The sequence below is a fragment of the Gekko japonicus genome, unplaced genomic scaffold (genome assembly GCF_001447785.1).
Source record: "Gekko japonicus isolate JY-2015 unplaced genomic scaffold, Gekko_japonicus_V1.1 scaffold519, whole genome shotgun sequence".
NCBI lineage: Eukaryota > Metazoa > Chordata > Lepidosauria > Squamata > Gekkonidae > Gekko > Gekko japonicus.
This window is the reverse complement of record NW_015168666.1, coordinates 189,082-210,870: the sequence shown is the minus strand read 5'-3', so window position 1 is coordinate 210,870 and position 21,789 is coordinate 189,082. Positions and strand designations below refer to the sequence as shown.

The following is a 21,789-nucleotide window of genomic DNA, read 5'->3' as shown; positions in this document are numbered from 1 at the left end:
CAATGCAGGAGAATGTTGCCTCAAAGGTACAACTTAGGTGAGCACCCTGAGGCATCATTTTAGAGGATGAAGGGGTAACCCTCCAATCAGAAGCCTGGGATGTGGGAAAGCAACCCTTCATGGATGTGGGAAAGCAACCCCATAAGGGATGCCATTATCCATAACCCTTAGACCTTGCAGCTGGGGGGGGGGGAGAATGTGGCACACGCAGGGCTTTTTTTTTTTAGAAAAAGCCCAGCAGGAACTCATTAGCATAATAGGTCACACCCAACAGCAGAAACTCATTAGCATATTAGGCCACACCCCTGACAGCACAGCTCATTAGCATATTAGGCCACACCCCCATGTTACCAGAAGTGTGGTCATCCAGCCACACCCACCTTTTGCTCCTTATTCTGTTTACCTTGTTTGTTGTCAAAACCCAGGGCTTTTTTTGTAGCAGGAACTCCTTTGCATGTTAGGCCACACACCCCTAATGTAGCCAATTCTAATGAGTTTCTGCTGTTGGGTGTGGCCTATTATGCTAATGAGTTCCTGCTGGGTGTGGCCAACTCAGGAGCCAGCCGGAAGTCCGTTCCTCTGCGTTCCTGCCCAAAAATAGCCCTGGGCACACATCTCTAGAGCATGAAAGAAGAGTTGGCAAGTAGGAGCATGAGTCGTACCCACCTGACAGATCAGGGGCTCAGAGCCCAGTGGCCTTGTGCATATAATCAGGGATGCATGAAAAAAAGAGGCCAGACTCTTCTTCGCACCACCACCTGCCCACACTGCAATTAGGTTTGAAATGGGGTTTTGGCCTGTGGATGCCCTCGAGCCATGAAAAATAAAGTTTGTCATTTTTATCATCTCATGGTGCCGATTCTCCTTATTCCACATCTGTGGGTATGATACTGCCTTCTCCAAGATGCTTCCTCCTCCCAGTACAATCGCTGACCAAATGTTTCAGTCCATTATCTATCCACACTATTTCTCAGATCTTTCCTTGTTTTTATATTTAATAAGCTACCTTTCAGTCCACCAGGTAAAGTTCCCTGAGGACTCCAGCTCCCTCGCACAATACCACCTGGGCACATCACTCAAACCTGTGTGGATTTCAGCTTTGGCACTGCATTTGTTGATAACTGCACTGCAGAGGAGAAGGCCTGGCTAGGCCTCTCTCCAGCCTTTCCCCTCTTGCTCATCGGTTCTATTTTTGTCAGGGTGATGTGTGCTGGCTTCCTTCCGTGCTATGAAATGGGGTGGGGGGGTGAGGGGCATACCAGTCTGTGACTGTAACTCTCCTTTCCCATCTCTCACATGCTGTTCCAGCTGCCTGAAATCCAGGAGCTGCTTCCTGTATGCTTTTATATCAGATAGAAGACATACTTTTAGCCTGGTCTGTCCTGCTTATAGTTCACCATTAAAGAGATTTTCAGGACACTCATTTCTTTAAAGCAAACAGTGGTCTATTTTCTCTATGTTTGGCGAGGCAAATGGGGTTTTCCCAGCAGTATTTTCGCAGGCAAAACAATTAGGCCTCTAATGGTTCAAACTGAACAACAGTCATTCCGCTAATTTGTTCAAACAATAGTCAGGATACTGCCAGCGTTAAGCACATTTATGGGGCATTGATATCAGTGGGAGATCTGACAGACCGAACCGTCTCCTACCTAATGCAACAGAATTTTAAAGTGTTTAACGTTGGCTGGATCAGAACCACACAGGCCTGCTCACTCCTTCTCACCCAGGCACAGTTAAACAGGAGGCAGAATAAAGAAACTAAAACATATTCCCATGTTTCCTTTAAAATTTGAGATGTCCTTGTTGTCTTCCATTTCAGCCAGAGTTCTTTTCCATACCATAATTTCCTTCCACTCGAAACATCTTAGATCAGCTGGGCCACAATGTTCTACCATGAGTTCTTTTAAAGTTCTCCTGTATGCAACCAACATGGGAAACACTAGCAGAAGGGGCGTGTCCTGAGGAATGTTGATTGCTTTGGAAGCCCAGGCACAGCCAGCCTCCATAGTGTATGTGTAGTTCATCTCTTCTGAATACATTGATTCTTCTGTGACTGACTGGAGGCCTTTTGCATGAAAAAGAGCTCTGTTTGCAGCAAGAGCTGGTGTAGCACCTCTTTTATTTATTTTTTTGTATCAGAAACAGGAACTGGAGGCTTGCTGGCCCTATACGTCTCACAATTTGGGCTGAGCTGGAGCATTGCAAATGGGGAAGTGCAGAGCGGGGGTGGCGAAAAAGGGAAAGAATGGGGCTGTTGTTGCTGCTTGTTCACTTTTCTGGCTGCCGACAGTCTCGTAGACTTGGTAACTGAATTATCCAGCCAATGAGAACGGGCAAACACAGAGGTCAGTAGGCCTTGTGTTTTTGTTTTAAATCATATAGTCTTTTTATAAGTTCTGTTTTTGTAGCCGGAGAACAGCTCAGCAGTGTGTGTGTGTGTGTGTGTGTTTGTGTGAAGCACTCATTACAAAAGGGGGTTAAGTCACATGACCCTTTGTCTCGTGCTTTGTAAAACACTCAGAGCTATACTATAATTGCTTAGAAATACCTATGCTCACAGGAGTGAGGTTAGCAGTCCTGGAATCTGATTTCTTTTACGTTCCAATCCCAACTGGTCTGCAATCCGGAAGGGAAAGGGAATGAATCCGTACATTCTGTGTAGTTTACACGGAATCTGAACAGAGCAGGATCATATATAGTAAGATAGGGCTGCCAACGCTGGTTTGGGAAATTCCTGGAGATTTAAGGGTGAAGCCGAGGAAGGGTGGGATTTGGGGAGGGGCCTCAGCAGAGTATAATGCTACTGAGTCCACCTGTCAAAGTAGCCATTTTCTTCAGGGGAACTGGTCTCTGTAGAATGGGAGGTCCTGGAAGCTGGCAACCCTATTAGATGAACAATCAAACAGGCAAGCAACCTCAAACATGGGGGTGGCTGTAATCTCCAGACCACTCTGTACTCTTGACTCTTGCAACACCAAATAATCTCTCCACTGTCACAATTGGCCCTGCTCCATCAGAAAAAATGGTGCCGCCTAGCAAGCAGAGAACACGCATTCTTTTCAGGCATGTGTAGAGAACATGCATTCAGGCACTGTGGTGCATTACATACAGAAGCAGAGAGAAAAACATAAAGTGACTTTAGCTTTTCCTTATGAGTGAAGCTACAGGCAAACATTTTACCACACATCAATTAAAATTTAATATGGCTGCCAGGGGCTAGAAGAAATTGCTTCAAAGGCCCAATCTGTGCTACAGGTCATAAACTATCGCTTTGTGCCCTGGTCATTCCAATCTTATATGAGCAAACAATTGTGAACATATTGAAGGGACAAAACAACTACAACAACAACAACAACAAAAACTAATCAATGGAAATAAAAGTCAGATTACTACAAATAGCCAGTCAAAGAGGCTTAGCAGTGCTATCGTTAGAATGCCTTCAAGGGAGTAAACCCCATTGAATAGAGCGGAGTAGGATTCTGAGTAGAATTGCTTAGACAAGAGGTGTCAAACCCATTTATTACAAGGGCTGGATCATGTGTGCCATTAAATATAAATTAAAAATTAAATTAAATATGTGTGCTGGACCATGTGTGCCATTAAATATAATGCCAGGTGCCAAAAACTGAACAAACTCACAAGGCAGAAGCGGGTAAGCAGAAGAATATCATTACCTTTCCAAAACTTGCTAAAGACTCCTTAGACCCATCGCTTCATCGCGCTAACACTTCCAGGCCCGAAAATAACATGGTGGGCGCAACTGATCGATCAGACCAGATATTGCCTGAATCTTCCTCCTCCACGATCCTGGACTATTTAAAAAATATGGAGGCAGGCATATACCATAGAATTGATAATCTCTCATCTCAACTAGAGAATATGCAAATATCTTTACATCATACCACTCAAAAGGCAGAAGAAGCCTTAGAAACAGGCCTGGCCAACAGGGGGAAAATTGAAACTTTACAAAAGGCCTCAGATCTCCAAAAGGATCACTTAATTACACTTGAGGCAGAACTAAAAGCTGCTAATTTGAAATTCAGAGGCCTTTCAGAATTGGCCGAAGAAAACAAAGATTTAATAACTTTCATGGCACACTTTATTGCGTCATCTTTAAAGCTTGAAGAAGGGATCCTTCCAATTATAACAGGGGCAGCACGTTTAGGCCCAATTCCAAGGAGTGCACACCCTAAGCCAAGAGACATTGTTGTTACCATCCCTGATGTTCGAGTAAGACACACAATCCTTGAAGCTGCTAAACACCCAGGTCACTTTCAATATAATGGCAGAGTAGTGTTTTGGAAAATCTTTAGGAATTGTTTGATGCATTTACTATGGGGCACCCACCCAGAGCCTCTGGCATTTTCTCAGTCTGCTGGCATCAAAACCAATTTAAGGCAAAATAGAGATATGGAGACTTTCCCATCTTCCTTTGTATCAATCTGTCTTTGTTGGCAACCCAAGGCCTGCCAGCACTCTTTGGGTGACTTCATGCCTCCTGACTGGCATTACTTCACTAGCCCGGGCTGCTTGCTCCTGTTCAGCAGAAGCCTCCCTATGGAAGCTGCCTGGGTGATTTTGGACCAACCCCAGAATTTCTGCCTAACCTACCTTGCAGGGTTGCTGTATAGATCACAAAGCAGAAGAGAATGAAGTAAGCTGTTTTGTTCCCCACTAATGAGAAAGACAGAACTTTGCCTAGGAAGAGGCTGCTGAGAGGGGAGGAGATAAAGTTGCCAACTTAGGTATGGAAATTCCTGGAGATTTGAGGGGTGGAGCTTGGCGAGGGTGGGGTTTGAGAAGGGGATGGGACCTCAGACAGATACAGTGCGATAGACTCCACCCTCCAAACCAGCCATCTCCTGGGGAATAACTGTTGCCAATCTCCAGGGGAGGGCTGGAGATCACTTAGAAATACAATTGCTATCCAGGAGGGAGGGGGGAGGAGATGGAAAACTGAAGTCAGAAGGGGAGATAAAGGTAGGTTGATGGTTGGCTGGGAAGGAGATAGGGTTGCCAACTCCAGGTTGGGAAATTCCTGGAGATTTGAGGGGTGGAACCTGGAGACAGTGGGGGTTGGGGAGGGGGGGGGCGTCCCCTGGAGAAAACAGTAAGCTCTGTGTCATTATACCCTGATGAGGTCATCACAGCAAATTGACGTTGAGTGCCCAAGGCCAGGGCACCGACCCAGAGCTTCTTTCTAGAGCTTGTTGTATTTATTTCCACAATGAGCCTTAGTAGAGTTCAGGTCCCCTGGAGAAAACAGTAAGCTCTGTGTCATTATACCCTGATGAGGTCATCACAGCAAATTGACGTTGAGTGCCAAAGGCCGGGGCACCCACCCAGAGCTTCTTTCTAGAGCTTGTTGTATTTATTTCCACAATGAGCCTTATTCCTAGTAAACTTTATAAAGGACAGCAGCTGGTAAGCTCCGAGTTGGTGTGTCCTCACTGCAAGGCCCCATTGGGCTGCGGGTGGTGCAGAGGGAAACCCACATGGGTGGACTGGAGAGCCAGCAGTGCAGTGCTAGGCAAATGCTCCCATACTGCCTGGATGGGGGGGGCAAACCCATTCCCCAGCTCACTCCCACTGCTGTTAGCCTGGACCCCAGGGTAAGAATGCAAAGTGGCTGGGTGTTGCACGCTCCTTCCTTCCTCTGAGACACCATGGAAGGGGACGGAGAAGACAAGCTGAACTAACCCCCCAGCCTGTAGAAGCTGGGCTTCGGTGGCCCAAGTCCAAGGCCACATGCACAGAGGAACCCAGGCCAAGTAAAGCCAAGTAAAGCTGGAGATGCCCATGTGGCAAGGGCAACCTCCAGCCAAGACTGCCAGGTGATCCACGGTGGGGCAATGTTGGGGATTCGAGCCAGAGATTGTTGGCAAGCTGCATCACTGCCATGCAGTGGCAGCCGCCCCAGGCTGAAGGCTGCTGGATCATCTAATAGGGGAGTAGACACTGTCTGCACAAGGCTATGTGTGTGGCAGAGGCCCCAGGCCATCCAGCAACCAGTATAGCTGGAGATCACCAGCACCTTCTCCTTGAGACAACAATAACCTACAGCTGGAGGCCACCACGTGGTCCATGGGGGATGGGTGCTCGCTCAATGATTCACATGCTTGGTGGCAGGACAAGGCCCCCAATGTATGGAAGAAACTGCTGAAGAACACCCCCCATAGTTCAAAGCACAGCTGCTGCCTGGGGGGGGCAGCAGCACTGACAGCCAGCAGGCCCTAGCAGAGGATCGTCTGTACCCCCTACATGCAAATGCCAATCCCTACAGCCATCCAGGACAGCAATATCAAAGCTGCTGCAGGCCAAGCAGAGTGGTGTGAGATCTCCCCTTGAAACCCTGCGTCAGCATGAAAGGGGTTGTGGTGGCTCCCAACTTACCACTGAGGCTGCCACTGAAGCAAAGAGGTTCTGCTTGACTGCTGCAGATGAGGTTGTTCCACCATGCTGAAGCCACAATTGGAGTGGCTCTGCCCACACTCACCCCCCGAGTAGCCTCCTGTTCCCTCCCTCACACCCGTTGTTCCCGGGCCGGATAACAGCCCCGGACAGGCCAATTCTGGCCACTGGGCCTTGTGTTTGACACCCCTGGCTTAGACTAATATTGTAAAATACCAGGTAGTGCCCTTTGGAATCAGCTACTGTGCCACACTTGCTACTAAGACATCTTGCCTTGAGGCTGATATCTATATTCTATATCCCCATCCCCACATGCTATTCTTTTTAAAATTTAGGAATGGGGGCTCATACTCTCTTGTTAAAAAAAAATCAAGGCCTGGAAACTGAGATGACAACAGTATAAGAATCACTAATTAATCTTACAAGGGGGGGGGTTCTAATGGGCTGCTCAAAAATCCCTCCCATATTTGGTATACATGCTCATAGTTTTATTGTATGGCAGAGCCCATTATTCTACCCAGCTGCCAGAGAGCCACTGCCGAACTGTTGTTTCTCCTATTAAGCAGTCAGCATAAACTCTCCTCGTTACAGTCTCTGACATCGCCCCCAGGGCAGGCGGACACAGAAGAGCAATTGCCGAATTGTGTATGAAAATTATAGTTTTATTGTCCATACAACCGAAGGTTTGACTGACTCCTGCTCCACTTAGCATTTGTGATAAAGGAGCAATTCTTTCACAGAACAAATAAGCACAGTAGTCCATTGTAATCCATTAAACAGACACTATTTATGTATTGGAAAGACTGGTTCTCGATAGCACTAAGCAGTCTAAGAGTCCAGAAGCCACAGTTTTAGTAGCTACAGAGAAAGAATGAGTAACAAAATGTTAAGACAGAGCTGGAGAACACAAACAGCATCACTTTTCTGACACCACTATTCCATTTGTTAGTTCAACAAGCACGACTGATAAGTTGGGACCATGTATTTAATGTTTATGTAGGCATCTTCACCACCGTAACGCTCAAAGGCTTCTAGCGTCTCTTGAATCAAGTCTCCGATATTTTCACGTTTCTGCTGGCTGTAGTCAATGCCATCTCCTGAATTAACTATAGGGGGGGGGGAGAAAGAGGGGGGGGGAGAGAGAGATTAGGATCCAAGTTCTTCTAAAGCTATGTCAGTGGAATCTTTTTTTTTTTTAAGTATCCCAGTGTACACTAATAGCAGATTCAAATAGCAGCTTCTTGTACTTTTGGTCACACACTGTAGATCCTTTGGCCCACAAGCTTCTGACAGGAAGCCATCCATGCAGGCAGTGTCCATTTAGTGGTCCCTGTTATCCTTCTATGGGAGACAATGTGCTGCCAAAGTTGTCTCTCTGTGTACAGTAAAGTGCAGATGCATCTGAAACAGCACATATGCCACCAGAAATTAGATCCATCTCTAACGTGCCCTAGGGCTGAAGTTATCTGCTGCTGTAGTACACAAACACAATTGTGATGTTTTAGGGATACATTATTGAAAACATCTGAGCCTGCTCTTCTATCTAAGTTCACAGTTGTTGTTTACAGTCACCTTGAGCCCTCTGGGAATAGGTAGAGTATAAATATTTTAAACCAAAATGAAAAATAAATCTCTACCATGGGGGGGCATGACAACCAATAATGTTATTATATTAAACATTGTTGTAAACCGCCCTGAGCCCACTTGCAGGGAGGGCGGTATATAAATCAAATCTCTCCTTATATATAATTTTTTTCCTGGATGGCAATGTTCCATGCACTCCCAAATGAGTTGGCTGCCTGATCTGTCACTCGGAAGGTGTGCAAATCCCCTGGCTGCATTGCCTCAGTCCCGCCCACAGAGCCAGCAGCCAGCGTCTCAGCCTCAGTCTGGAGAGAGCCGCCAAAGGGGATGGATGCTCCACTGGGTGGAGGCTTAGGAGGCCAAGGCCAAACATCACAGCACCACACCAGTCATCATTGGCCATGCCAGGATGCAGGGAGCCGGCCGGGCTGCGAGCCCGTGGAAGCAGTTCTAGCCTCTCACCCTTGGTGCACTGTGAGGTGACAGACAGGCCCAACGATCTGGCGGCCACACGGTAAGGAGGCTAAGTCCAACCATGCCACCACCACACCAGTCGCTGTTGCCCGCGGATGGCTGCAGCTGGCAGGGCGGGCTGCTAGCAGATGAGGACTGGCACCATAGACGACAAGGCAACCAAGGAGGAGGGTCAGACCAAGATCTTGCTAGCGCTCACTGTATTCCTTTTACAATGAGCTTTGCTACTAGTAGATAAATAAAAATATGATTGTGAATGCCTACATACAGGTTTACTGTTACCATGTCCCTGTTGGAAGAAGGATAGATGTAAGGGCCGGGTCAGACTTCCTGGGAATGAGATTAAAGGTAACCCAAGCCTACAAGACATGAGACAAATTATGAATGCTATCCTCCAGGTGGGGCCTGGAGATCTGGAATTATTTCCAGGTAACAGAGATCAATTCCCCTGGAGAAAATGTCTGCTAACCCCCCTCACAATCATCTCCCTCCCCCAATGTCCAGGTATTTCCCAACTCAGAGTTGGCAACCCTAAGACAAATAGTCATGAAGTTCTGCTTTTAATGAGGCAATGGCCAGTTATCTGATATCCTTACATATTTTGGAAAAGATTTTTTTTTAACATCTCCCTAGCCAAAAGGCTTATGTTATGCCTCCACTTTCTCTGCCAGACCTGAAGCAGGCTTTGAGGCCTCATAAGAACATAAGAACATAAGAGACGCCAATGTTGGATCAGGCCAAAGGCCCATCCAGTCCAACACTCTGTGTCACACAGTGGCCAGAAATACCAGTGCCATCAGGAGGTCCAGCAGTGGGGCCAGGACATTAGAAGCCCTCCCACTGTTGACCCCCCCCCAAGCACCAAGAAGACAGAGCATCACTTGCCCCAGAGCCCCTAGCTATACCTTGTGGCTAATAGCCACTGATGGACCTCTGCTCCATATGCTTATCTAATTCCCTTTTGAAGCCGTCCATGCTTGTAGCACCCACCACTTCCTGTGGCAGTGAATTCCATGTGTTAATCACTCTTTGGGTGAAGAAGTACTTCCTTTTATCCGTTCTAACCCGACCGCTCTGCAGTTTCATGGAGTGCCCACGAGTTCTTGTATTGTGAGAAAGGGAGAAAAGTACCTCTTTCTTTACCTGCTCTTTCCCATGCATAATCTTATAAACCTCGATCATGTCACCCCTCAGTCGTCTTTTCTCCAAGCTAAAGAGCCCTAAGCGCTTTAACCTTTCCTCATAGGGAAAGTGTTCCAACCCTTTTATCATTTGAGTTGCCCTTTTCTGCACTTTTTCCAAAGCTATAATATCTTTTTTAAGGTGTGGTGCCCAGAACTGCACACAGTATTCCAAATGAGGTCTCACCATTGATTTATATAGGGGCATTATTATATTGGCTGATCTGTTTTCAATACCCTTCCTAATAATCCCCAGCATAGCATTGGCCTTCTTTATTGCAGTCACACACTGTCTCGACATTTTCAGTGTGTTATCCACTACAACTCCAAGATCTCTCTCTTGCTCAGTCTCTGCCAGTTCAGACCCCATCAATGTGCCTCCCCTCAGTCTATGCAGTTCTGGATAGCTCTCCAAACAGGTCTCAGCCTTAATCCCTGAAGCTGCATTCTAGTTCAGTGATGGCGAACCTTTTAGAGACCGAGTGCCCAAACTGCGACCCAAACCCCACTTATTTATCACAAAGTGCCAACACGGCAATTTAACCTGAATACTGAGGTTTTACTTTAGAAAAAACCACTCATCCATTAATTTAAGATGATCCAAACAAAGTAAGGAAAGCAATCCCAAATGCTTTCATTTACTTAAAATTATTTGGCAGAGAATTCGACACTTTAATGATGGTCTGGGCCTGGCTGGGGCGATGGCACGCGTGCCCACAGAGAGGGCTCTGAGTGCCACCTCTGGCACCCGTGCCATAGGTTCGCCACCACTGTTCTAGTTTGAATTTGCAGCCCCAGCCCCAAGGGGAGGGGGGAGGCGGGGGCCAAAGACAAAGAGGCCCTCCACATCCAACCACATGTTAAACCCATTTACACTTCAGTTGAAATAATACACCCATACTCAAAGTTTTCAGAGAAATGTGGAATAAAATTGGCCACAACTTTATTGGTTACAGCTGTAGCCTGCTTTGGCACAGCATGGAGTACCAGTTCTGATTCATCGACTGACCTGCCTGCCAGTCGATGATCCACTGGTAACCTTGGGATGACAGGTCTCTGGATCCCACAAGGGCGGACATTCATAGGCGGTCTCCCCTGTCACCTGAGCGTGAGGGTAATCCCTGGCTATGTCCCCGGGTTGGGTATACCACTTGACCCTCACGTCAAGATCCCTTACAAGGATCCCCAAACTCAGGAAAATGGGCACACAGGCTGGCTTGGGAATGAGACTAGGTTTTTCCCTCATACCCAGCATGCCTGTCCTGTCCCCATCACTACTGGTCATCCATATACATAACAGTTTATTATGACGTACACAAATAAAATCTAACGACCTGCATGCTATCACTCCATCCTCTAGTCTAAGGAGCCTTCCTCCAATCTACATCATTTTTCCTCCAGTGGAACAGCCATTTAAGTTGGAGGAAGGCTCATTAGGTTGGAGGAAGGCTTAGGCTGGAGGAACTTCTTCCAGCCTAAAGTAGGATATGTATAGGTCCAGATAGCATGAGCAAAATATTATGGCATGGGATTTTCTGCTTGCATGCTTCATTTCAAACATTGCACACATGAGTATTCATCTGGCAGCACTGGAAGAGGGACAGATATGCCAGGTGGTGGAAAAAGAAAGGCACATTCTTGGTCTCTACCACACATACAAGGTGATTCTATCTCAGATCCATTTGCTTAGTGAGTTCAACATAGTAGAACTAAAAAAGAGGGCTGTGTTTTGTTGCAAGAGCCAGCCTCAGGGGAAAACCCCCCCCACACACAATGAAATATTTTCCCCCTTTGGGGAAAAAGTTAAATTAAGTCCGCAACAATAAGACAAATTATTTAAAAGCTTAGTTGAAATAACAATCATTTCCCTCTAGTCTGTCACGAAGCCACTTGGCAACTCTCCGTTAACACATAGTTGTAGCAAGATAGTATATATGCTCATGTAAGGAATGAAGCCTGGATGCCTGGGCAAAAATGGAACAAATGTAAAACTTTGATGCACAGTCCTCCTCCCAGGACTTTGACAAGATGAACATCCTGATCCAAAGCATATTTATTTGGAAGTTAAGTCTCACTGAAATGGAAATTGTTTCCAAACTCTTACTTGAGCATAATCTCAAATGTGTTTAATGGGACTACTCTGGAGGTACTGACCCTTAGAACATGACCATATAAGAGAACACATTGCAAACCCTTCAGCATGATGAATATATTCAGAATCATACCAAAAATAATTTGGCAATAAGTCCTGGATTGTTAGAAGTCTGGCAACAAGACACTTGAGTTTTTCAGGCCCCTATATCTTTGGCTTTAACCCAGCTTGGATATATAGTGAGTGACTGAAAGTGTTGATTGCATGAAGGTTATTTGGTGGCTCATGTGACATGAGTTGTTAATGGCAGACAGGTGTCTGCTCCATTACACTCATCAACCTTCCTGGCACTATTTGTCCATTCTGTTGGCAGTACTGGGGAAGCCAACAACATAATTTTGAGGAAAGCCAAATCATCTTCTCATCTTCTGGACATTCTCTTCAGAACCAAGGAGCAATAAAGGGATTACGGTTAGTTTCTTGCAGTTGTATATCTTGAAAATTTTGCCCAGAGGAAATGATCCCTGAGACCTCAAGACCTATCCAGATGCTACTTTGCCAGGAAGATTCTTCTGGGATGTGGGGCTCAGGCTTATGCATTCCGTCACTGGGAAAAGAACAAGTGAACCAGGAGATTCCATGTTTATTTGGAACATCAGATCTTCCCAGTTTGATAATTACCCTTTTCCTGTGGTGAGCAGAATAGGGAGGAGAACACAATTCCTGCACCCAATCTCATTTCAAGAAGAATTCCAGGAGTAGTCATTTCTTCTCAATCTAGCGCAGACTCATGAATAGGTCATTATAAAGTGGGCCTACTAAAGTGTATGCTCATGATGGAGTTCATGTTTCTCAGCATTGTACTGATATAGCTTTATGTGGGCCTGCACAGAGCATGTGATGTCATTACAACTGCAGACAAATATGTTTTTCAATATACTTTGCTTTTGTCCTTCTGCATGATATCAACAGCTTCTGATATCCCTGGATATTATTGTTTTGCAGGACTCCTATCACACTGAAGCCGTGTCCTGGATTTATCTAATCTGGCATCCATGGAATCTGCCTTTGGAAACATCTATGAGTGAGCATATGGACACAAACATAAAAGAAACAGCATGGAGAACATTATGTCAAAATTGGGCCATGAGCGTAGGCAAAAAGAATAAAATTAGAGCACAACTCCCGAAGATAAACAGCTCACAATGAAAAGGGATTGATGTGCCATAAAGATGAGCTACATGCAACATTAGAACGTTGTGGTCTCCATTAAGTTCATGATAGTGAGGATACAACTGCAAATCTTTTGAAAGACCAGTAGCATTATTATGGACTACCTTTCAAAACAATTTATGCTGATACCGTACTATTAATGATCTTTCAACTCATTTGCATACATCTGCTTTATTTTGTGGCAATGCAAGTCACTGACTGTGTATGGACATGGCTAATGGGATCCTAATATGTCATGGCTGTGTCCCACCAGTCATAAATCTTTGCACTCTCACAGATACAGGTGCAAGGTGGTGCTCTTTAAAGTCTAAACAACCAGAAAAAGATGGATTTTCCCCACATAACAGCTTTATGCAGCTGGACAGCAAGTTCTCTCATGTCGAAAAGTTCTCTCATGTCTTTGCTACAGTCTGGTTCCACAGTAAACACACAGAAACAAGCAGTGCATTTGTACTGGAACCCTGCCGCCCAATGGGCCAGTTACTCTCTCAATGTAGCCTACCTCACAGTGTTCTTGTGAGGATAAGACGGGGAATACGAAAAACATGTAATAAAAGTGTACTCAACAGATAGTACAGCTGCATCCTAAAATTTGTTGTCCTAGCAAATGAGTCCATCCTCGGTACTCATCTCGAACGATGATGCTCAGATCCAGGTGGGTAGCTGTGTTGGTCTGAAGCAGTAGAACAAAGTTTGAGTCCAGTGGCACCTCTAAGACCAACAAAGTTTTATTCTAGGTATAAGCTTTCATGTGCAAACTGAAGAAATATGCTTGAATACCTTGAATAAAACTTTGTTGGTCTTAGAGGTGCCACTGGACTCAAACTTTGTTCTGATGACGCTCAGAACAGTTATCTCTGTTACCCTTGCAATATGTGTGTGTTTTTGGGGAAGGGGAAATATTTAGTCAGATTTTTTTTTTTTTTGGTCTTAGAAGATAATTAGAAGATGACCCAGTTTAGGGTTGTCAACTCTGGGCTGGGAAATTACTGAAGGTTTGGGGGGGGGGGCAGAGCCTGGGGAGGAAGATCAGCAGGGCATAATGCTACTGAGTTCACCATTCTAAAAAGCCATCCCCCCCCCCAGGGGGCAGATATCAGTCATCTGGAGATCAGCTGTAATTCCAAGAGATCTCTAGGCCCCCAATCTGGAGGTTGGCAATTCTATCCCAGTTCTTTGCCCTACATTATTGCACATGGGACCCTATCAAGGGCCACAGGGCTGAGCCATGCAGAGTAGACCTTTGGTGCCTATTTTCTATGCTATCAGGGCTGCTAGTCAGAGGAGGAAACTGTAGGTTGTTCCAGGTGGAACAGGAACATAACAGCATATAATCATCCTAGGCTCGGAAGGTTGGTGATACTGGGCTGATCTGATGCCACTGGCAGACTTCAGCCTGCCCATTACCTAAGGTATTTGCCCCCCCCCCCCTTGGGTCCAAGAGATGTCTTAAGAGCTGAAACTGCACTATTTGCTGGACAAACAAATCCTTGGATTGAGCCATATTCTTTTTATAGTTTAAACATGGTTTAATGTTAAGATTCCATTCCCCACTTTCAAAGCATTAGCTTCCTAGAAAAACAAGGTAAGGTCAGAATAGGACTGCTGTTGGGGCAGGCTGATAGCTCAGCTCTGTGTGGAAAAATTCATGAAGGCAGGCAGGTTAGCAAAATAATTCTGCAAGGAATGATGACTTAGAAGATTGATTAAAAGGCACTCCGAGAGGGTCAGGCATTAAGGCAATCAGTGATAAAGGATGGCAAAAAAGTGATGCAGAAACTATCATTACGGACAGCATTCACCATGTGCAAGGCTCATATCCTCAAGACAGCCATTGTTCCCTCTAATTTTATGACACAGTTGATAAGCTATGCTACCAAAAAGGCTATTTCAGCAGAGAAGTCACCCACTAAGCGCCACAAAAGCTATCCTGCACAGCTACAGGAATTAGCAAAGATGGGAATGATTAACCCATCAGGACAACAGCCACCCCTGCATTTGCCTGCATTAGACAGATGAGTCATACTGATTTCCTCAGCACACCTGAGGCTATCTAGTCATAATAATAATTAGAATGAGTACATGGGATGGGGGGGGGCTTTGCCACTGGTGTGCAGTGCTCTCACTTCTCTAGTGTAATGTTATTTCAGTGTTATTTATTGTATAGCAAACATGTGGGTAAGTGCAAAAAAGCAGTATGTATGATGCCAGAACCTGGATTGGATTCAAGCTGTTTATTGAAGCTTCCCTTAGTGGCAGAGAATTAATCAACATGAAAGAGTTTTCGGTGAACGCATCTGTCGTGCCATGCTCCCAAAGTGAGATGTCTAGCAGATGCAGCATGAGACAAAGGCTCTTGTCCTGTTGTTATTGCTGTGCACAGGAAAAGATCTCACACTCACTGGAGAACAGAGCAGCTGATCTAAAGCACTGGGATTAGAAATGGTAGGAGCTCAAATTAAGGGTAATTCCTAGATTAAGGCACAAAGCTGCTGCCTGTTATTAGCCATACAAAGGTGTTTATTAAAGGTGAATTGGATTTTTTTTAAAAAAAATCTCAGACAATGATATCAGAGATGACGCAATCCTTTAATTGCAACCATGGAGAGCCAAGGTGGTATACTGGCTAGGAAGCAGCGCTTGGCTCAGGGAGGCCTTGATGGAATTTGTTTCCTGGGGGGGGAGGAGGAGGAGGAGGAAGAAGAAGAAGAAGGAGATAGATTTATACCCTGCCCTTCACTCGGAGTCTCAGAGTATTTTCTTTCCCTTCCTCTCTCCACAGCAGACATCCTGTGATGTAAGTGGGGCTGAGAGAGCTCTGAGAGAACTGCTCTTGAGAGAACAGCTCTGAGAGAACTGTGACTGACCCAAGGTCATCCAGCTGGCTGCATGTGGAGGAGTGGGGAATCAAACCCAGTTCTCTAGATTAGAGTCCACTGCTCTTAACAACTATAACAGACTCACACAGACCACAAAGTTAAAAGTTACTCTGACCTTGAGTATACAGGTCTTTGGACCAGGAACACCTTCAATTTAAAATTACTTTTGATGGTCCTGATGTATCCCCAAAATGAAGAGGGACTTATCTATCTGATAATTTGTTCTTTCTTCTTGTTTGTGTGTGTGTGTGTGTGTGTTTTAAACTCAGGTCAGAAATGATGCATTTTATATTGTGATTAATTGTACTTTGTGGTGTATATTTTAATTACCTGTACCACCGAGGAAGGCCATTTAGCCAAAATGTGTCCAGTTTTAATGACAATTTTAAAAACTATTTGCTATGTATTAAAGTTTTGCTAATTTAATAATATATATTTCCGTCCACTCAGCCTTGAGGAAGTTGACAGATTGCTCTCAACGGTACATCCAACCATGTGCAGCCTTGATCCGTGCCCTTCATGGCTTATAAAAGCTAGCCATGAGGGGTTTCGAGGTACCCTCAGGAATATTATCAACAAGTCCCTCGCTGAGGGACTGTTCCCGGGGGCACTCAAAGAAGCGGTGGTCCGCCCTCTCTTGAAAAAACCATATTTGGACCCGGCTGAATTGGCCAACTATTGGCCGGTGTCCAATTTGCCCTATTTGGGCAAATTACTTGAGAGAGCGGTGCCAATTCAGTTGCAGAGCTTTATGGATGACACTACCATGCTAGACCTGTTCCAGTCCGGCTTTTGTCCAGGCCATGGGACAGAGACGGCACTGGTCGCCCTCACAGACGACCTTCGAAGGCATCTGGATTGAGGTGGCATGGTGGTACTGTTGTTGTTGGACCTGTTGGCGGCGTTCGACATAGTCGACCATCAGTTACTGATCCACCGCCTCACCGACACTGGGATTCAGAGGCTTGCCCTGCAATGGCTTGTCTCCTTTCTCCAAGGTCAGGGACAGAGGGTAGCGTTAGGTGAGCAGACGTCCCAGAGGTACCCTCTGGCTTGTGGGGTTCCCCAAGGGGCGGTGCTATCCCCGATGTTACTTAACATCTACATGCGCCCCCTTGCTCAGATTGCCCGGAGGCATAGGCTAGGGTGTCACCAATATGCACACCAAGCTATATCTGTTTTTGGGCGGTCAGTCCAACTCTACCCCAGATGACCTGGATCGGGTGCTTCAGGATGTGGCAGGCTGGCTTAGACTGAGTTGATTGAAATGGAATCCGCTGAAGAAGTCTTGTGCCTGAGTCAGAGCGGGTCAGGGGTAGGGATCCCCCTACTGACCTTCGATGGGGTGCCACTGGTGCCAGCACCGAGGGTCAGGAGTTTGGAACTGCTCCTGGATGCCGCCTTAACAATGGAGGCCCAGGTAGCAGCCACTGCCAAGGCAGCCTTCTACCATCTATGGCTGATTGGTTCCCTTCCTCAAACGCAATGACCTGGCAACAGTGATCCATGCTATGGTCACCTCGAGGATCAGGAGTTTGGGAGTGCTCCTGGATGCCGCCTTAACAATGGAGGTCCAGGTAGCAGCCACTGCCAAGGCAGTCTTCTACTATCTAAGGCAGTTGGTTCCCTTCATCAAACGCAATGACGTGGCAACAGTGATCCATGCTATGGTCACCTCGGGATTGGACTACTGCAACACTCTCTACATGGGGCTGCCCTTGTCCCAAATCCGGAGGCCTGCAGCTAGTGCAAAATGCGGCAACCAGGTTGCTGATGGGTCTCTCTATACAAGATCACATCCAGCCTTTGCTGAAGGCACTGCACTGGCTGCCAATATCACACTGGATTCGCTTCAAGGTGCTGGTTTTGACTTTTAAAGCCCTATATGGTCGGGGGCCTGCCTACCTGAGGGACCACCTTTCCCCATATGTCCCCCAGAGAGCACTGAGGTCAGGGTCGCAAAATCACCTGACTCTCCCTGGTCCGAAAGACACCAGATTGGCCATCACCAGAGCTAGGGCCTTTTCAGTGGTGGCTCCACACTGGTGGAATGAGCTCCCGGAAGACATCAGGGCCCTACGGGACCTTTTACAGTTCCGCAGGGCCTGTAAAACAGAGCTCTTCTACCAGGCCTTCGATTAGGAGCCGCCACTGATGAATGAACTATCGAGAGCTGAACATGTTACGGCCCTCATGTTACAAATCTGGATATTGGCCTTCCTACATCGGACCAGTGGAGCTGCGGTGACTCAAGTGGTTAAGACACCGAACTGCAGGCTGTGGAAGGTCAGATGTTCAGCAGTTTGAGACCCGAGTTGCTGCATGATGGAGTGAGCTCCCGTCTCTAGTTCCAGCTCCTGCCAACCTAGCAGTTAGAAAGCAAGAAATTGCAAGTAGATAAATAGGTACCACTTCGGTGGGAAGGTAACAGTGTTCCATGCGCCTTGGTGTTTAGTCATGCCGGCCACATGACCACGGAAACATCTTCGGACAGTGCTGGCTCTTCGGCTTTGAAACAGAGATGAGCACCGCAACCCTAGAGTCGGACTCGACTGGCTTTCAAGCAAGGGAACCTTTACCTTTACCTTTCACATCGGACCATCTTATAGCAATCGCCACCTGCACTTATTGCACTTTATGTAAATTGTTTATGTGAAATTTTTATTGTATTCTATTGTTTTTATTGTATCTTTGAATCATTATATTATTTTTAAGGTTTCGGAAACTTAGTTCTCTCTTCCTTCCATTTCTGTAATGTAGAACATTCTTTACTGGAGATATCAGAAGTGGCTGGTGCCTGAAATGTTCAGAGGGGGGCAAAGGTTCCATCTACCAGTTCCACCAATATGTACCCCACCAATACACACACACACCTACCCACCTATGAGGCTGACACATATCTTCATGTCCTCAGTGAATTCAGCCCTCCTCATGATCCCAATGAGGAAAATACCATCCATCCATCTCTAGGGACTATAAAGAATATTCACATATTCCCTTGTTCTCTCTTCTGACTGTAGTGGAAAAGGTATGTGCTGGACAGAGGGCTAAACTAAAGGAACCGATTTTCAGTATTAAATTTGATCTTTTCTGCAGAAGTTCTTTAGAACTATACAGAATTCTATACACATTCTTATGGTTTATTAGGGTTTTTCTCATAAGCAGAGCTAGTTACCTCTGTTCAAGATGTTTTAATCTTCTAGATATGTTCAAACATTTCTGTTCAGATCAATGATACTTGCCCTTGAAAATGACCCTTTCCCAAGGTCTCAAATTTCATAGAAGACATGAATTGAAACTGAAACAGCATGCAGCCAGAAAAGTAGAAAAGCCACTTCCCAAGATTTTAATAGTTCAAGTCTGTCCAGGGTCGTTTTGAAAAGAAGGAGATTCAAAGAGACTTCTGAAGGCCCTTTGAAGCGGGCACTAGACTTCCAGCTTAAATCCTTTTGTAACAAAGACTCAAGCCCAGAGTCAAATGCCATTCAGCCATTTTAGTGGAGAAGGCATAAAGATGCTTTTTGTATTGGTTTCACACCTCAAGGGCTCTTGCCTGACTGCTCATCACCATCACTCCATTCCATACAAAGCATTTCTTGAAGCATAGAGTTAAACACACAAACATATACGTGAAGTGCCAGAGAGAGACCTGGATTTCAGCTTTGTGCACCAAATCAATTGGGCTCACAGGCCAAAGTAGGCACAAAAGTGACTTGCGGGCTTTGGACAGGAATGGTCAGTCTTAGGCTGCAGTCACACACACTAAATAATCCACTTTCAATCCACTTTCAGCGCACTTTCCAGTGTTATTTTACTGCGTGAACTGGCAAAATCCAGTTGGAAAGTGCATTGAAAGTGAATTATTTAGTGTGTGCGACTGCAGCCTTAAGTAAGTGTCAGGTAGCCCTGCCATAGAGTTGGAATGTGGAGGGGGCTCCCTGCTCTGCCTTCACAGCTCTTCCCTGTCTCACACAGCTGGTGATCTGTAGACGTGACCTTGCTGGGTATTCTGTCTGTAAATCACCCGGCCTGGGAAATGTAACAGTTTAGGCGCAAAAATGCTTGCTTGCTAGCTTTTGCCTGCGCCCCCGGAAACCATCTATTGGCTTTTGCAATTGGGGGGGGGGGTGTTTGAATATCCTATAAGTCAGTGGCCATCATATTACAGGCCATTCCTAACACAAGCTGTACACGAGTTACTTTAGAACTGGAATTAACCAATAAACACTTATCTTCTGAAGAAGCCTGAGTGTGTAGTGTTACCTGCCTAAAGTTCCTGACAGTAAGTTTCTAAGAACAGTTGCTTCACTTAAGGAAGCCCTCAACACATTTTAACTCCTGTTGTCATTGGGACAGGAACTAAAATGAGGTAGTAGCAGATTTACAGACTCCTTTTTGAAAGAGGAACATCATATTAGTGGTACTCTTTTCTATGTGAATATTAGTGGAATATGGCTTATGCTAACCCTTTGCAGGTGCCTGTGCTCATTCTGGGTTTTAAGTAATAATTTACGGTGTTTTATGTTTTATTTTATAAGCTACCTCGGGCAGTTTCCCTAGAGAGATGGTGTAGGAATTTTCTAAATAGATAAATGTAGCATGCAATGATGCTGCTAATCACAGATGCCTATCACCACTACAACTGGACAACATCCTCTTTCCCCATGTATATGCTGCACATTCATTGGGATGGTACTGTTGTCATCCATGTAGTCAGTAATTTGGTTTGCATGCTGCTCCCACCACCTCTGCAGAGCTAGCAGTCTTTGCTATTATTACAAGCATTTACATTTCACCCCTTCCCAAAAAATAAAACCTCTGTGTGGGTTACAACAACTTACAAACATGAAACACAGTGTTACAGTAAAACAAAGGGGTTAGTCATCAGAGTACTGCCTGTTTGTCTCTTTTCGATACCATTAAAACAGCATCATTAAAACCAACAAAGCCATAACTACCAGTCAACAAAATGACTGCCACACACTAAATAACATCCTTTCAATCCACTTTCAATGCACGTTGCAACTGGATTTTACTGTGTGAAATGGCAAGATCCACTTGCAAAGTATGAAAATGCCTGTACAGTGCAATACCAGCAAGTATGGGGCGAGGCAGACTTCTTTTGGAAGAGGATTCCATATAGTATGGGCAGTACAGCTATGTGTCTGCACCCTCCCAAGGTAGCTGTCTTGGTACACGTGCATGTTCCTTTCTGATAGCACAGAAATTTTTTATTTCATATGCCAGTGCCATTCAGATTTCCTTTATTCCATTCATGATGGAACGGGTACAGAGCCTGTCTTGCTTATAGTGCACAGGGAGCTGATGCCAAAAGCACAGTCTGTATTTGGAGCTTTCCCATTGGCGGTGGGGACAGACAGAGCATCTTGTACTGTTTGTTCCTTGTTTTTCCCTCCATTCTTCCAAGCTAGATCATAGATTTATCAAGCTGTGTTTATTTTGATGATTCTGCAACCGTTTATTACCTGCTTAGCTAGTTATGCAGGCATATACAGGATTTCCAAGCCTCTTCTCCTATGTTGATGGGGCTAAATTGCAAGTACCCAGGAATGAGATATCAGTATTGCTGTGTAAATTTTACTGAAAGTGCCAAATTGGGTGTTGAAGCAGTGTAAAAGCAGGCTCATTGGTGAGAACCAATAGGAACGGGAGGCTGATTAAAAAGGCAATCGTCTTCATGCCATGGGGGAATCTCTTCCCCTACCCTCAGGAGCCCAATCCACCAGGCCTCCCCCATGGCTGCTTTTTGCACCTAACTTAAAAATTTGGGACTTGAACATGGATCTTCAGCGTCGTGGTTGTTTTGTCCTTCCTAGATGAAAGGCCAAAGCATATGGAGAATTTTCATTCAGAACAAAACAACAACTACAGCAGTGTAGATACTGTGGATGTTTTTCTTTACTTCACTGACAAA

At 45.5% G+C, this 21,789-nt stretch overlaps 1 long non-coding RNA gene across 2 annotated transcripts in view; it reads left to right on the top strand.

Annotated features, from left to right (window-relative positions):
- Positions 1 to 21,789, top strand: part of LOC107113905 — a 111,444-nt gene that overhangs the window by 79,519 nt on the left and 10,136 nt on the right. The window contains exon 4 of one of the 2 annotated variants that reach the window (XR_001482628.1): positions 12,748 to 12,938. The exons of the other annotated variant lie outside the window; for it this stretch is intronic. This is a non-coding gene — a long non-coding RNA (uncharacterized LOC107113905). Of the gene's footprint in view, positions 1 to 12,747; positions 12,939 to 21,789 lie in introns of those variants that run through there. 2 annotated transcript variants of the gene reach the window in all.